The following is a 15,403-nucleotide window of genomic DNA, read 5'->3' as shown; positions in this document are numbered from 1 at the left end:
TCCTCTTCTGCGGGGCCCAGCTGAGGGGTGCAGCCGTCGGGTCTGCCCTGCCCCCCAGGCCCCATCCCTCCTACTCCCCCCTGTCCCCCCCCAGCCCCCCGCAGCCTCTTGGCGCCCCCTCCCCCCTCCCCTTCTTTGGGGCCCAGCTGAGGGGTGCTGAGCCACGCCCCGTGCAGCCGTGGGGCCTCCCCCGCCCCCTATGCCCCAACTCCCCCCGTCCCCCCCCAGTCCCCCTACTGCCCCCCTGTACCCCCCAGCCCCTCGCGGCCTCTCAGCTCCCCCTCCTCCCCCTCCCCCCTCCTCCCCCTCCCCTTCTGCGGGGCCCAGCTGGGGTGCAGCCGTGGGGCCTCCCCCGCCCCCCAGCCCCCATCCCTCCTACTCCCCCGCCCCCCAGCCCCGCTACTGCCCCTCGTCCCCTCCCAGCCCCCCGCGGCCTCTCGGCGCCCGCTCGTGCCCCCTCGTGCCCCCTCCCGCTCCCCTTCTGCGGGGCCCAGCGGAGGGGTGCAGCCGTGGCCCCCCTGCCCGCGAGCCCGGCCGGGCGATCCCACACCCCGCGCCCCGGGTTGGCCGCGGCTGCGGGCGGTGCGGTGGCTGCAGGGTGAGGGTCCGCCCGCGGAGCTCCCGGGTGAGCCGCGCCCTGGGGGCCTGGGGGGCCTGTTGCTAACCCGGGGAGAGCTCTGACTCCCTGACTAGAGCCTCGGGAGCTCTTCGGCTTGCGGCTCGCCTCGGCCCTGGGACCTCTGCCCCCGTGCGATCGTGCGATCTGGGTCCCGAGGTCACTGCCCGCGCCGGCCCTGGGGCTGTGGGGCGCGGAGGGTGCGGGGGCGGCTGCGGCTGCGGCTGTGGGGCCCCTGCCCCGCGGACGCCGAGATTTGCACAGTGGCCCTCCAGTTCCAGGGAAGATCATTTGTTTGACGCTTCTACTGTAACTCACAGACACCTCCCTTTTAAGATTTAATATTTTCTTCTTCCTGGATGGATGGGAAATTGCTTCTCCTGCAGAGCTCAAAGGTCACAGCATATTATTGTCATTTGTCCTGAGCTGGTAGTGGTGCTGCCTTTGCTTTGCCCCCTGCCCAGCTGGGCCGCAGAGCTTTGGCACCGTTTCTTGTTTCACCGCATGCATCATTTAGCCATCCTGATAGGTTTTTTTATGTAACTTTTTCTATTTTTTAAGTGACGTATAGGTTTATTTTCTTAGAAAAAAAAATCAACCTACCATTTTTTTAAGGTTTTTTAAAAATTTATTTTTTATTTTTTATTATTATTTTTTTAAAATTTTTATTTATTTATGATAGTCACACAGAGAGAGAGGCAGAGACACAGGCAGAGGGAGAAGCAGGCTCCATGCACCGGGAGCCCGACGTGGGATTCGATCCTGGGTCTCCAGGACCGCGCCCTGGGCCAAAGGCAGGCACCAAACCACTGCGCCACCCAGGGATCCCCCCAAAATTTAATTTTTAAAAGTTAATATGTGCATATAAGGAAACTGAAAAACATAAGAAGCAAAGAACAAAGTCATCATGATCACATCTTTAAATTTTTATTTATTTGTTTATTTTTAAGATAAATTTATTTATTCATTCATTCATTCATTCATTCATTTATAATAGGCATAGAGAGAGAGAGAGAGGCAGAGACACAGGAGGAGGGAGAAGCAGGCTCTATGCCAGGAGCACAACATGGGACTCAATCTCGGGACTCCAGGATCACGCCTTGGGCCAGAGGCAGGTGCTAAACCTTTGAGCCACCCAGGGATCCCCAATCACATTTTTTTTAAAAAAGATTTTATTTATTTATTCATGAGAAGAGAGAAACAGAGACACAGGCAGAGGGAGAAGCAGGCCCCATACAGGGAGCCAGACGTTGGGACTCCATCCTCGGTCCCCAGGGTCACACCCTGGGCTGAAGGCAACGCTAAACCGCTGAGCCACCAGGCTGCCCCAGCCTACCGTTTTTCTAGAAGAATGAGACAATAAAAAAAAAAAAAATTAAGTTTAATAAACTGGTAGACTGACAATTATAAACTTCTAATAGGACTATATAACCGTTTTCTCTGGCTTTTTTTCCCCCCACTTTGAAAGACCGGCGTTATTAAGAGTTTGGGTACTGTCACAATATTCTTTAGGCTTTCAGAAGTTTGCTAACAGTTTAATTCAGTTGTTTAATTACCCTAAAATTTAAGTTAGAATTAGACAGAGGTAATTTGATGATCTTAACCTAGACATATTCCAAATTTATAACAACAGATTCTTGGTTCAACTGTTGGCTGCTTTTCTGTTGCGAAGAATAAATGAGCTCTTAGTGAAAATCAAAGTTAATAAAATGCTAAGCATTTAAACAATTTTTATACTACCTCCGATTTAAAGCTTCTTTTCCTATCAGGTACCCTGTTTTCCTGACGTGTTTTTATGCCTACTTCTCAGATTCTCCAGGCCCCAGAGAAGCGGCATGCGGAGACCTCCCAGGATGCGCTGCAAAGGGATCCGTGATAAACACAGTCTCTAATTCCTTATCTGCACTCTGCTCTCCTCTCTTACCTTCCTTTTCACCTTTTCCTTCTCTCCTTGACCCCGAATTCTTTTCTCATCTGGCTAACCGCTAGAATTCCTGCTGCTAAGTCTCAGCTAGAGGTTCTGTTTCCTGCAGAGGACAGGAAATGTGGCTGCTCCTCCTTGATTGATAAGATGTGCAGAGCCCTGCTGAGCAGCTGCAATGAGCAAACCCCTGCTTCCGCACACGTGGCTGTTTTTAAGACATTGATCTCCACCTGGGAGCTTGCCTTTCTTGGGAGGCGTCAGGGAGGATGACCTGGCGTGGGGACACGGTAGCTGATCAGTCTGTGGTCGTATCCCCCGTGGAGCGATCATGCCCAATGGGAAGGGGACCATTAGGCGCTGAGATTATGGCATTCAAGCCTGATTCATGTTGATAAGGACAGCTACATTGCCATAGTGGCCTTTATATTGAGTTGTTTTTGTTATGACTATTATTGTTCAAGAATTGCATTTTCCAATTAATGGAAGCACTTTAGGTACATTATCTATAATAATCATTTTTAATGATAACAACGAATATGGAAATTAGGCCAGAGCATAAAATTAAGGATATTTGAATAATTATAGTGCAATCAAGTCGAAATTACTGACGACTTTATTTGATGCTGGATTATGTGGAAAACAGCGCAAGAACATACGTGCTTTGGAAGTTGAAAGTACATCAGATTTTGACAGCACATCTGCATAAATTACCAAGTAGTTTGGGTGACTTTTTTTTTTCCTCCATAAATCTTCATGTAAAAATAATATTTGTAAGGATGAGTTGTGAACTAAACTGGAGTGAGTCAACTAAAATTGCAAGTAACTTCTTAAGCATGTTTGCTCTTTGAAAGCATAGTTGTGTAAACTATGTTTGACATAGTGCCTAGGCAATAATGAAATATTGTTCTTAAATTTTTTTTGAAATATCGTTATTAATGTATAAAGATGTGCCATATGACCAACAGAATTGACTAGAGGGAAATGTGGTTAATTGGATCAATGACTAAGCATATAAAATATATTTGCGGTGGGGGCAGGGGGGGGTGCCTGGCTGGTTCAGTGGATACAGCATGTTGACTCTTGATCTTGGAGTTGTGGGTTCGAGCCCCATATTAGGGGTGGAGTTTCCTAAAAAAAAAAAAAAAAGAAAGAAAAAATGTATTTGGTTGAAGGGGTTGGTAGATAAAACAAATGATGTAGTTTTATATGTCAGATATTTCTTCATTCCATGTTAACAATGGAATGTATTATCTCAGTGGATTTAGAAGCATATGCCTCGGTTGGTAATGTACGTGATGATACAGATGAAATAAGGAGGAGTAGGCTATGTATGAATATTTGACTTTCTTGAGATCACAAAATGAAGTGAGTCAAGGACATAACTGGAATAAGACCAAATGGGATAGAAGTCCAGGGCGAGGAGGAGCTGCATGCATGCACCACTAGTTTCTTTAGTGAGTGACCTCTCTTTGCACGTTACTATATTAAAAAATTATCGGAGATAATTGTGATTGTTCAAATAATGCCCTTCTCTCCAAAGATATCCACTCTTTAATCCCTAGATCCTGTTTCATATGTTACATTAAATGTCATAAAGGATTTTGCAGATGTAATTAAGGTTATGGGTCTGAAAATAAGGAGATTCTACTGGATTATCCAGGTAAACCCAATGTAATCCCATGAGTCCTTTAAAGCAAAAAAGAAGGTAGAAGAATCAGTCAGAGAGAAGTGGCTGACGAGGGAGACAGAAGAGATGCTGTAGGGGAAGTCCGAGAGATTCTACACCTGAGAAGACTCTGAGATGCGAGGGCCCTGCACAAAGATGGAAGGAGGCCCCAAGAGCTAAGGATAGCCCCTCGCTGACAGGCACCAAGGCCTTGGGGACTGCAGTCCTAGAATAGCAAGAAGCTGGCCTCTGCCCACAGCCTGAGTGAACTGGGAAGAGGATCCTTCCGAGACCTTCCTGATACGAGCCTAGCTTGCCATCGGTTTGATTTGGGTCCTGGGAAACCTGCTACAGAGAAACCAGTTGAGCCAATTTGGACTTCTTACCCATGGCACTCTGAGATAATACATTGGTATTGTTTTAACATCTTAAATTTGTGACTGCTTGTTAGGGCAGTGATGGAAACTAAGACAGTAACATGCAGTAAGATGCTCAGGTTTTCAATTTACATCTTGATGAATTTTTCTCCATCTGCAGTCCCATGTAACCATCACACCAAGACGGAATATTTCCAGATCCTTACAAAGCTCCCTCATGCTCCTTTCCTGTCGGTACCCTCTTCTCGCTTGCCCTAGAGGTAGTCACCATTCTGACTTTAGTACCACAGGTTACTTTTGCCTGTTTTTGAACTTCATCTGAAGGAATCATTATGGACTCTTGGGCCTGGCTTGTTTTATTCATTATATGTCTGTAAGGTTTTCCATATTGCTGTACACAGCAATAGCTTGTTCTTTTCTATGGCTACCCAGTAATACGCATCTGCTGTGCGGCTCTGTAAATTGCTATTCATTGTATGAATAGAGGACAATTGATTTGCTCATTCTTCTATTGGTAGATATTTAGATTTGTTGTGGTTTTTGACCATGATGAATGAAGATGTGATAGACATCTTTGTCCATATCTTGGGGGGGACATACGTACTCATTTCTCTTGGGTCTATAGCAAGAAGGGAGTGGAATGGCTAGGTTATATGATGGGTTTATCCTTAGTTGATATTACCAAACAGATTCTGCTTCTTATTCTCTACTGATTTTGGACTTTCTCCAGGGAGCACCAGTGGAACAAAGGAGAGCCCAAGAAACAGAAACACATATTTATGCTTACCTAATTTATGGTGAGCAAATCATTGAAATTCATTGGGAAAAAGAAAGTCTTTTCAATAAACGATGCTAAATCGATTGGATATCTGTATGGGGAAAGATATGAATGTTGTTCTGTAGCTCATACTACTCGCCAGTTATGGTTCAAATTGGATGATAGAACTAAATCTAAAAAGAAAAAAAAGTAAAACTTAAAGAAGAAAATGTAGAAGGAGATATTCATGACCTAGAGGTAGGCAGACGCTTCTTTTTTTTTTTTTTTTTTTTTTTTTAGGCAGACGCTTCTTAAGCAGGATATTAGAAAGCATAATTCATAAAAGGAATGGTTGATAAATCTGACTTCATCAACATCAAGAACTTCTGTTTACTGAAAGACATCATCAGGAAAGTGAAAAGGCAAGCCTTAGACTGAGAGAAGGTGTTTGTAATGCATATATCAGCATAGGACTCGTATCTGGAATATGTAAAGAACTCCTTGAAATCTTTAAGTAAAAGATGAACAGTTCCAAAAAAAAAAAAAAAAAGGCAAGTAGTTCAATCTAAAGGGGGCAAAGGCTTGAATGGGCATGTCACAGGAATGGATATACAAAAGGCCAATAAGTCTATAGACAGGTGCTGAACTTGTTTGGTCGCCAGTGCGATGCGATAGGACAATGAGACGCTGTGTAGACGGCAGCACACAGCAGAGTGGCTAGAGTGATGAGGAGTGCTTTCAACAAGGATGCAGAGCAACCGAAACTCTCCTCTTCCTGGTCAGAGCTAAATTGGTGCAGCCACTTTGGACAAATGTTCCGCAGTATCCCTGACACTTCTGTTAATATTTTAGGAAGTCAGAATTTACCAGAGGGATAAAAGTAACCACGGTGGTGCTGGGAGAGATTTTGTGAACTCTCTTCTCACTGGGGTGGAAGAACACTGGGGTGGTGGGGAGGTGTAGACAAAAGCCCTGGAGAGGTAAATAAAGGGATATAGTGCATCTGTGTCTTTGAGGGAAACTCAGACGCTGTGTAAGCTTGTTTCCTCTACCAGCAGGGCCACGACCATAATAAATCAGACGTTTGTGAAGCTACGTGGCCTCACTACCTGGCTCTTCTCCTAGGCCACAAAACAGGATTCAGAATTTGTGAGCTGGTCGGTGAGTGCTTTTGTGGGTTGGCTCGGTGGGTGGGTGGCTCCCCTTTCCCTGCTGCTGCCCAGGGCCTGGAAGGGGTGGGGTTTGCTTCAGCAGGAAGGTTGCTAATCAGTGATGTTTTTCAATAGAAATAGGGGAGAGATGTGGTCTATGTATACAGTGGGATATTCCTCAGCCATTAGAAACAACAAATACCCACCATTTGCTTCAACGTGGATGGACCTGGAGGGTATGATGCTGAGTGAAAAAAGTTATTTGGGGAATAAAAATTAGTGAAGGGGGGAAAAAAGGGGAATAAATAAAGGGGAAAGGAGAGAAAATGAGTGAAAATATCAGTGAGGGAGACAAAACATGAGAGACCTAACCCTGGGAAACGAACAAGGGGTGGTGGAAGGGGAGGTGGGCAGGGTGTTGGGGTGACTGGGTGACGGGCACTGAGGGGGGCACTTGGCGGGATGAGCACTGGGTGATATGCTATATGTTGGCAAATTGAACTCCAATAAAAAAGAAAAAAGAAAAAAAGAAAAAAGAAAAAGAAATAGGGGAGAGTTTTACTAGAGCGGTTTCACCTTCCTCTTAAAATACTCTCTAAAATGGATCAGTGCATTTTAAATGACTATACAATAAAAATGTTACTCCTTCCAGAGTTACCATTTTCCTCTGTAAAGCCAAGCTTTAGGTGTTTAAAATTTTTTTTTTAAAGATTTTATTTTTAAGCAATCTCTACGCCCGACATGAGGCCTGAACTTATAACCCCGAGATCAAGAGTCCCATGCTCTACCACCTGAGCCAGCCAGGCGCCCTGATGTGTTTTAATTTTGAAGGAGACATTCCCAAAGCTAGAATTATTTGCATCATGAGATTTCATGCTTCTTGGTGCCCTCTGTTAAGAGGCAATTCTTCTCTCTCTCAGGACTGCGCTCCATACTATGTTCACAAAAAAGGTCCATTTTGAGGATGACGTGGGGCCCAGAGAGATGAGGACAGCATCCTTAGCTGTCACTGGCACCTGTTCTGCTTTGTCCTGGTGCTGTTGATGGATTGCCCTAATTCCTGCTTGTTCACCATCACTTACTTTTGCCTTGTTATAGACACCACCGTCAGGCATTTTAATGTTGAAGACCTTTTGCTTTCCCCCATGTCCGTTTCTTCTATGATATAGATGAATATAGACTCTAATACTTTTCTGTTGTTCTTTATTAGCCAGAGGAGAGTAAACAACTTGATTGTTCTCAGAACCTGTCTCATGCCTCATTAGGTACTGGGGGTAAGCAGACGGCAGCAGCATTACATGGCTCTGCAGAAACATCTGATTTATTTTTATGAGCAAGTTATAGTCTTTAAGACATGAGCACCAAAGTCACAAGTGGTGCCATATACATCATAAAAATGAAAGATGTTTTCTTACATGTCATGAAATAACCCATGCATGTAATTCCTTCGAGGGGAAAGAATAAATAGTCGCTTAGAACAAATTGATTTTTTTTTTTAAACCATGTTATATAGTTGTCTTTCCAAAATCGGTGATTTGGTTGCCTTGGCAAAAATTAAAAAGCACAAAAATGTTAGCATCTGTATCTGAGAAGAGTGTGAAAGTTCAAATTTTTCCTGGCTTAATGCATGGTCTTCTAATCCCGTTTTTGTAGAGAAGCTTCTCCATTTGGAAGGTTGCTCTTCCTGAGAGCAAAATTCTTTTGTTTAGAAGTGTGTATCTTTAAGTGATTTCATTGATGATGAATGAGCACAACCAAATATCCTTTGCTAGCAGAAGGGCTGGGTTTGTTATTTTGGATTTATGAGACAATAATAATAACCTTGCATTTTCCAATATTTTATCATTTACAGATTGCTTTTTCTCAATAAGCGTGGCAGGTAGTTTTCAGTCCCTATTTTTCAGGTAAGAAAACCATGACAGAAGTTATTTTATATGGTTATTAAACGACAGAAAAATCAGGTTAAAATTCAGTCTTTCTACAATGGGGTCTTAGAGTCTAAGTCTTAATTCTTTTTTTTTTTTTAGATTTATTTATTTATTTGAGAGAGAGAGCGAGCATGTGGCCACAAGCAGGTGGAGGGGCAGGGAGAAGGAGAGAGAGAATTCCAAGCAGACTCCATGCTGAGCACGGATGCTGATGTGTAGGGTTTGATCTCAGGACTCTGAGATCATTATGTGAGCTGAAATCAAGAGTCGACCACTTAACCAACTGAGCCACCCAGGCATCCCCTAAGTCTTAATTCTTTTTTTTTTTTTTTTAAGTCTTAATTCTGATCTTGGTTTTACTTATAATTGCTTTTATAAGACTCTCTGAGAAGAACTGTTCCTTGATGGCTTAGCAGACTTTGAGGATCAAACTCAGAGCTGGGAATCAAAGGCCTTGAGTTCTAGTTTGGACTCTTAATTCAGAAAGCATGCTACCTTCAACAGGTTTCTTATTCAGCAAACAGCAAAATATTTCTCAGAGACCTACAGAATGCAAAGTCTGATATTAGGCTCTGTGGCACCAACCAACAAGTGGGAAAAATTCTTTCTCTCCAAAGAACTTATACTTGGCTTTAGGACACAAGATTGATTTAAAGGTTCAATTCATGCTAATGTTAGAGTGTTATAGGCAGATGAGTCTTTTTTTTTTTTAAAGAAACCTGGGAGTTGAGATATGGCGGTGAATGGAACTGAGGAATGGAGTGGAGTGGGAGAGCTTTGAGAAACATCTGCCTCTGGGGGAAAGGAGGTGGCGAGAAGGGCCAGTGCAGGTAGTCTAGGGGGTAGCCGGGAAACAGGACAGTCAGAAAAGTATAAGACAAAAACCCAGTTTCAAAAAGAAGGAGGGGGCTGATTTTAACAAGAGAGTAAAAATGCTGTATTTTAGAAGTTTTCTGTTGCAAAAGTATTAGGAAGAAATGTAGTAATCTTTATAGAATGAGTCCAGGAAGTCTATTAAAGCTTGTTTCCTGATCTTGTAGGGGTGTGTGGATAGGAGACATTTCTAGAACTTGGTCTGGTAGTTTTCTATATTTCCTAAAAGATAAAAAACTCACAAAAATAGACAAAGCCCAGTCGAAAAAACAACCTTGAATAGAGGTGCAAAAAGACAACTTTTTGTTGATGGAAGTATCAATTTCTCAGTGATTTGTTTCATCCTCATTTTTATTTTATGGTGTTAAATTTTCAGTGCTATTATTTCTCCAAGTGGTTGACTTTATGTATGTATGTATGTTTGTATGTATGTATGTATTTATTTTCAGTTCTAATATAGCTACCATACAGTGTTATATTGATTTCAGTGATTCAACAATTTTATGCATTACTCAGTGCTCTTTAAGATAAGTATACTCTTAATCCCCTTCACCGACTTCACCCATCCCTTCACCCACCTCCCCTCTGGTAATCATATGTTTGTTTTCTATATTTACTATTATTTTTAAAAATAGAATTCCTATTAAGAGTGTAAAAGAATTGGATGAATGTTCTTTAATTTCTCTGGGAAGTATCACTCCAAATTAAAAACAAATAGATTTTGACAAGTAGACAAAAGAGATTTATTTTCAAAGAGGACTGACTTAGTAATTATAATTTAGATGATTTGAAACACAGTATCTTCATTTCCTAAAACAGTTTGGAAAAAAGAAAAGATCTTTAAAAAGTGTGTTTAAAAGCATTTTTTTTTTTTAATTGATGAGAGTAGAGAGAAGTGTGAAGTGTGTTACAGCTTTAGATGTGTGGAGAATTTAAGAAGGTTAGTAGGGTTACTGTGAACTTACTTCATTTTCTTTCTTTACGTCTCTTATCAGAACATACTTGGAATTAATTTCTACAGCTTTGCTTGCCTTCCAGCTTCCTCCTGTGTTTTATGCCTTATATTTACTATGAAATGATAGAAGAATATTTAATATACAAATTATGTTAGACATCATCATGTAAGTCAACTGAAATGAAATTTATTTTCTACATTTGTAAATAACTTCTTAAATTTTATGGACTGCTTGTCAAGACTGAAAAAAATAGACTGTCAAGATTTTTGGAGATGACATCTAAGAAGTTTTTAAAGATCAGATACATTTATCAATATTTTGTTCCATTTTTCTGATTTATATTAGAGTTATTTTTATAGCATTAATTCTTTGTGTGATGATGTTGAATATTATTAAGTACTTAAATTCTTTAGGCATGTAGTTTGTATAGTAGATCAACAGATCTACTATAGACTTGAAACCTGGACCCCTACATCTAATGATAACTTTATTCTTTTATATTGCCATAATTTTTTCTCCTAAAATTTCCTAGTTTTCCTTCTCAGAGCCTTGACATCAATGTCTTTTTCTAAATGAAAATGGAAAAAGCCCAAAGTGAGGATGTGTAGAAAGAATTTTGCCAGGAATGTTTAATTTGACCTATACTTAATACCTGCATGGCAAGCAGATAGCAAGATTGAAATACAGTATCTCCCCAGACATGAGACCCCGATATAAAAGTTTGTGATCGGATGAAATTATTTGGTAGCTCCTTCTGGCAACTAAAAGATTTTGGATTTCATTGTATGAGAATTGTGAATAATAATTTTTGGGGATATTTAGAAAAAAGGCAACTTGGAGTTGGGAATATTAAAAAGAGAAGTCAAGCTGATGATGGAGAAAGAACAAATTTGTATAACAACTGAGACAGACACTGAAAGATACCTGGTAGAAATACTGGGCCTTGGAAAAAATTCCTCAGTCGTCTCTAGGAGGAAGGGAGGCTACATGGTTGAGGCTTCAGTGAGCTAAGCGCCTGGGGCTTGGGAACCTGGAGAGACCAGGAGGCTGGTGGTGGGCGTGTGGGAGTCCGTTCTGAGTCATAGACTTGAAAGACCATGGTCATTTAGATGTAGTCACAGACGAAGAGAAAAGATGCACCCTTGGCAGAGTCAATGACAATTACATGGGAGACGTTAACAGTAGCGGTGATGCCAGAGTTTCCAGACGAGGAGACCAAAGTAGGATATTGTAATATTGTCAGCACTCTTGTATCCGAGGACACTAACCCCCGAGGCATCCCTCAGTGCTATTTGTGCAGATTTAGAGATGAGACTCAGAACTGTGGAAACGTGGTTATTAATTTGGCTGTTCAGGTGTGACTAGTTATATTCAAGGGCTGGTACATCCGGGGACCCATAATGGTGTATGGAGCCTCACCATTATGTTCCAAGACTAAAAAGGTTGCTGTTATTGACTCTGCTAAGGGTACACGTTTCTATGTGGCCAGTGCCACCAGTTCCCCGTACACATGCTTAGGGTTCAACTTAGATGTTACATTCATAGGGATGCCCTCCTGGTCCCTTCTCTCTCTGTGCCTTTGTAGCTCTCTGGACTACTTTTTAAAAAAGACTACTTATTTATTTATTCATGAGAGACACACAGAAAGAGTGAGGCAGAGAGACACAGGCAGAGGGAGAAGCAGGCTCCATGCAGGGAGCCCGATGTGGGACTCGATCCCGGGCCTCCAGGATCACGCCCTGGGCTGAAGGCAGGTGCTAAACCGCTGAGCCACCTGGGGATCCCCTGGACTACTTCTTTGTAGACTTGCACATGTGTAATTATTTAAGTTTTTTCTGTACTTCTTCAATTTTAAGACATACCCTACCCCAATATTTTTAGCATTTTAAAATGCATGATGTGTCTTCTAACTGAAAAGAATCATTTTATGTGATTGTTTTTTTTTTTTGTTTTTTGATCATGGAGAAATTATTGAGATGATAGTATCCCTTATGACTGAGGACATCTTGCAATTTGCTTGGAATCCCCTTGGGAATGTGATTAGGTATGAATTATTAATTACTTATTCTTTTAGATCCAGCCTTACTTGGCATTAGGAATCTGGGAAATTTCTCCATTAAATTATGGATGATTTTGCTTATAAAAACTACTACTGTACAATTGTTGAGATACAAACTTTGGAGTCAGACCTGACCCTCTGAGGTTTGGTATATGTAATTGGTATGTAGTACAACGTGGTCTTTAATTGATTATGTATGTAATTATGTATATAATTGATTTTTTTAGGTTAAATGTCACAAATTTTAAAATGTTAAAAATGGAACCAGTAATGAATTACAACATTATTGGGTAAGTGCTTGAATAGAGGCGACTCTGAAATGACACAGTAGCATAAAGGGGTGTGACTAGCTCCCCGGAGGAGAATAGAAAAGTTTCACAGAATGGGTAGCTTGCAGGTAGACCTAAATGAATATTTAATAAATTCATACCCAGTCACATTCCCAAAAGAATTCAAAGCAAATTGCCAAATATATACAATGCAACAAAGTAAACAACAAAAGACAAATCTAGTAGGAGTAGAAAATAAATTTTGAATAATAAGATGGAGTCAGAGGGGAGACTCTGAAGGCAAAACTATGTTCTATAGGGTCCTACACAGTAGCCCATTCTATTTAGTATTTTCTCTCTCTCTTTCTAAAGAGGGGATTCAGGGAGTGGGCAATGGTAAGACAATCTGTTTTCAAAAATGATTTATTTAAATTGAAGTATAATGAGCATAATCGTTTTTTTTTTATTCAATGAACTTAATCTTGTATTAATTTCAGGTGTACAACATATTAATTGCACAATCCTGTACATCCCTCTGTGCTTACTGCAATAAGTGTAGTCACCACGTAGTGTTACTACAATATTATTGACTTTTGTGTGCAGAGTGGACTGAGAGTGGAGGTAGGGAGCGAGGCTGGATATAGAAAAGCCAGGAAAACTGAGAAACTAAGAAGCCCTTGAGATAAGTTAGTCATGTGTAATGAGGGTCTGAACTGGGGCAGTGGCAATTGGGGTACAGTGAGGAGGCTGATTCTGATTCCATTAACATCAAGACTGCTTTCATTTCTGGGATTTTGTTCTTTTTGTGTTTTTTAGGGTTTTTTTTTTTTTTTTTTTTAATCCTCAATGACCATACCTGTTGTTCAATAGATACTACTAGGGGGACCACAGATCTGACGTTCTGGTAATGTATGCATTACATTTTGGATTCTAGCCTCAGTGACAGATACCACATATCAATCAAAATGAACTATGGGAAGCTGTGTTCGTCTGGTGGCACTGCTTAACAGAGGCAGAGTTTTTCAAGGTAATATCAACTTTAATTCTTACCATGAGATCACGGGTCTTCTTTTGATCTTCAACTAAATACGTAGTTTTGCTTAATCTCTGGGATGATGAGACACGGACACATACCCTGTTTGTAATTGCCGAGAGGCTATGGCTTGGTAATACTGAAATTTGCAGTTAATTTAATGGCTTGTTGAGACTTAAATAGACATCTAAAGAGGAAGGAAAATGTAGATACTGCCAGTAGTGTATGTAACACACAGCATAAAGTGACTTCAGTTTAGGAGATTTGCCAAAAATTGGTTAATGCATCTTCAGGTGGGACGAGCCTAAAAGGAGCTGGTTTAAGGGTCCAACAAAGTTCTCTTGGTGGGTGATTTTTCTCATCATCCCACTTTCCCTCAGTATTATGTCTTTGTTCCACCTTATTTTGTCCCTTTCCTTTATAAGCATGAGTGTGTCTGTATTGAATTTAAATTGTGAAAAAGTTACATGAGGTTTAAAGTGTTAATGGCTTGCTAAGCCATTATTTTGAAACAGGAAAAAAAAAAAAAAGAAAGAAAAGAAAGAAAGATAGTATTGCACAGTAATTTCCTGACAAAAGTGCCTCTGTTTTATGATTTATAAAAGAAGTAGGAAGCGTTTTCATTGAAAACTGCTAATTATTTTGGTTTTCCATGATGAAAACCCGTAATGTTGTTTAAATGTCTCTGTTCATTAGTTTACTCTGCGACACTGGTACATTTGTTTGCTTTATGTGTTCTCTCACTTCTCCACACCAAATAAGAGTGATACCATGATCCAAGAGCATAAAGTTTTTTGGAAATTATGACAATAGCCTCTTGACCATGAGAATCGTTGACTTTTAAGTTGTGCTACTCAAGATGAGAAGAATGTTCCAATCATCCTTTTTGGTCTATTATTTCATTTATCATCATGTATCTTAGAAGACGGCTCTTTTTTTTCTGTTTTGTCAGAAACATCCACAAATCAAATAATTATTGATACACACTTGGTGACTTATGTCTAAAATAAATTTAAAGGTTACTAAAGAAATTAACCTTGGTAGCAATTGTTTTTGTCATGCTAATGGCTCTTAAGGAATGATTTAATTGTGCATACCTGTGGCAGGCGGCTCAATGACACTGCGGTTCCAACCAGAAAAGGGACAAGGTTGTAGGGTCAAACACCAGAAATAGCATGTTCCATCACTCTCAAATTCAACAAGTTCAAGAGTTTTTGAAGCCCAGAGTTTTCTTAACTTTGATCACAATAGGGATTGTGAATTTATGGATTCTGGTGTTTTCCTTTTTTTCCCCTTTTCTTCCTGCTGTCTGCTTTGCTTTTGCTTGGTGCTGAATTATTGCTGCTTCTTTTCTTCCCACAAGCCCTTTAGTACGTGGTGGAGGTATGCGGGAGAGGTTGCAGCTGGGCTCATAAACGCTGCCCTCTGGAGTGCGCGCTGCAGGTTTAGGTGTGCTGATCGATCTCCTATCTGGAGTCCACGGCCTCTGTACCCGTCCAGCACGTTCTTTCTGCCCTCTTCGACTGTTTTCTCGCCCCTTACCCAAATGAACGCAGAATGCCATTCAGCAGACAGTGCTCGGTGTCACAGGGCCGACCCCAATCTGCCTCAGAAGATATACCATCCAGGTAATCCGGCTCTCCCAGGTGTGTGACCTTGTTTCTTAACACTAACTCTTTGGCATTTACTCTAGAATTTATGGACCAAGACCTCCTGCTCATCAGGTCCTTTCAGAAATGGGGAAAAAATATTAGCAATGAGGGAAGAATAAATCATAAATGAGTGATTCCTCTG

At 41.2% G+C, this 15,403-nt stretch overlaps 2 long non-coding RNA genes across 4 annotated transcripts in view; both read left to right on the top strand.

Annotated features, from left to right (window-relative positions):
* Positions 1-15,403, top strand: part of LOC144304487 (uncharacterized) — a 171,707-nt gene that overhangs the window by 70,492 nt on the left and 85,812 nt on the right. For all 3 annotated transcript variants that reach the window (XR_013371390.1, XR_013371389.1, XR_013371388.1), the window contains exons 2-3: positions 6,399-6,501; positions 8,344-8,395. This is a non-coding gene — a long non-coding RNA (uncharacterized LOC144304487). The remainder of the gene's footprint in view (positions 1-6,398; positions 6,502-8,343; positions 8,396-15,403) is intronic.
* LOC144304488 (uncharacterized) lies at positions 10,724-15,249 on the top strand. The gene is made up of 4 exons (XR_013371391.1): positions 10,724-12,292; positions 12,535-12,597; positions 13,511-13,603; positions 14,973-15,249. It is a non-coding gene; the product is annotated as an uncharacterized LOC144304488 (long non-coding RNA).

Source organism: Canis aureus, chromosome 34, assembly GCF_053574225.1.
Source record: "Canis aureus isolate CA01 chromosome 34, VMU_Caureus_v.1.0, whole genome shotgun sequence".
Classification (NCBI taxonomy): domain Eukaryota; kingdom Metazoa; phylum Chordata; class Mammalia; order Carnivora; family Canidae; genus Canis; species Canis aureus.
Note: the sequence above shows the minus strand (reverse complement) of the source record. Positions and strands in the feature narration are given on the sequence as shown.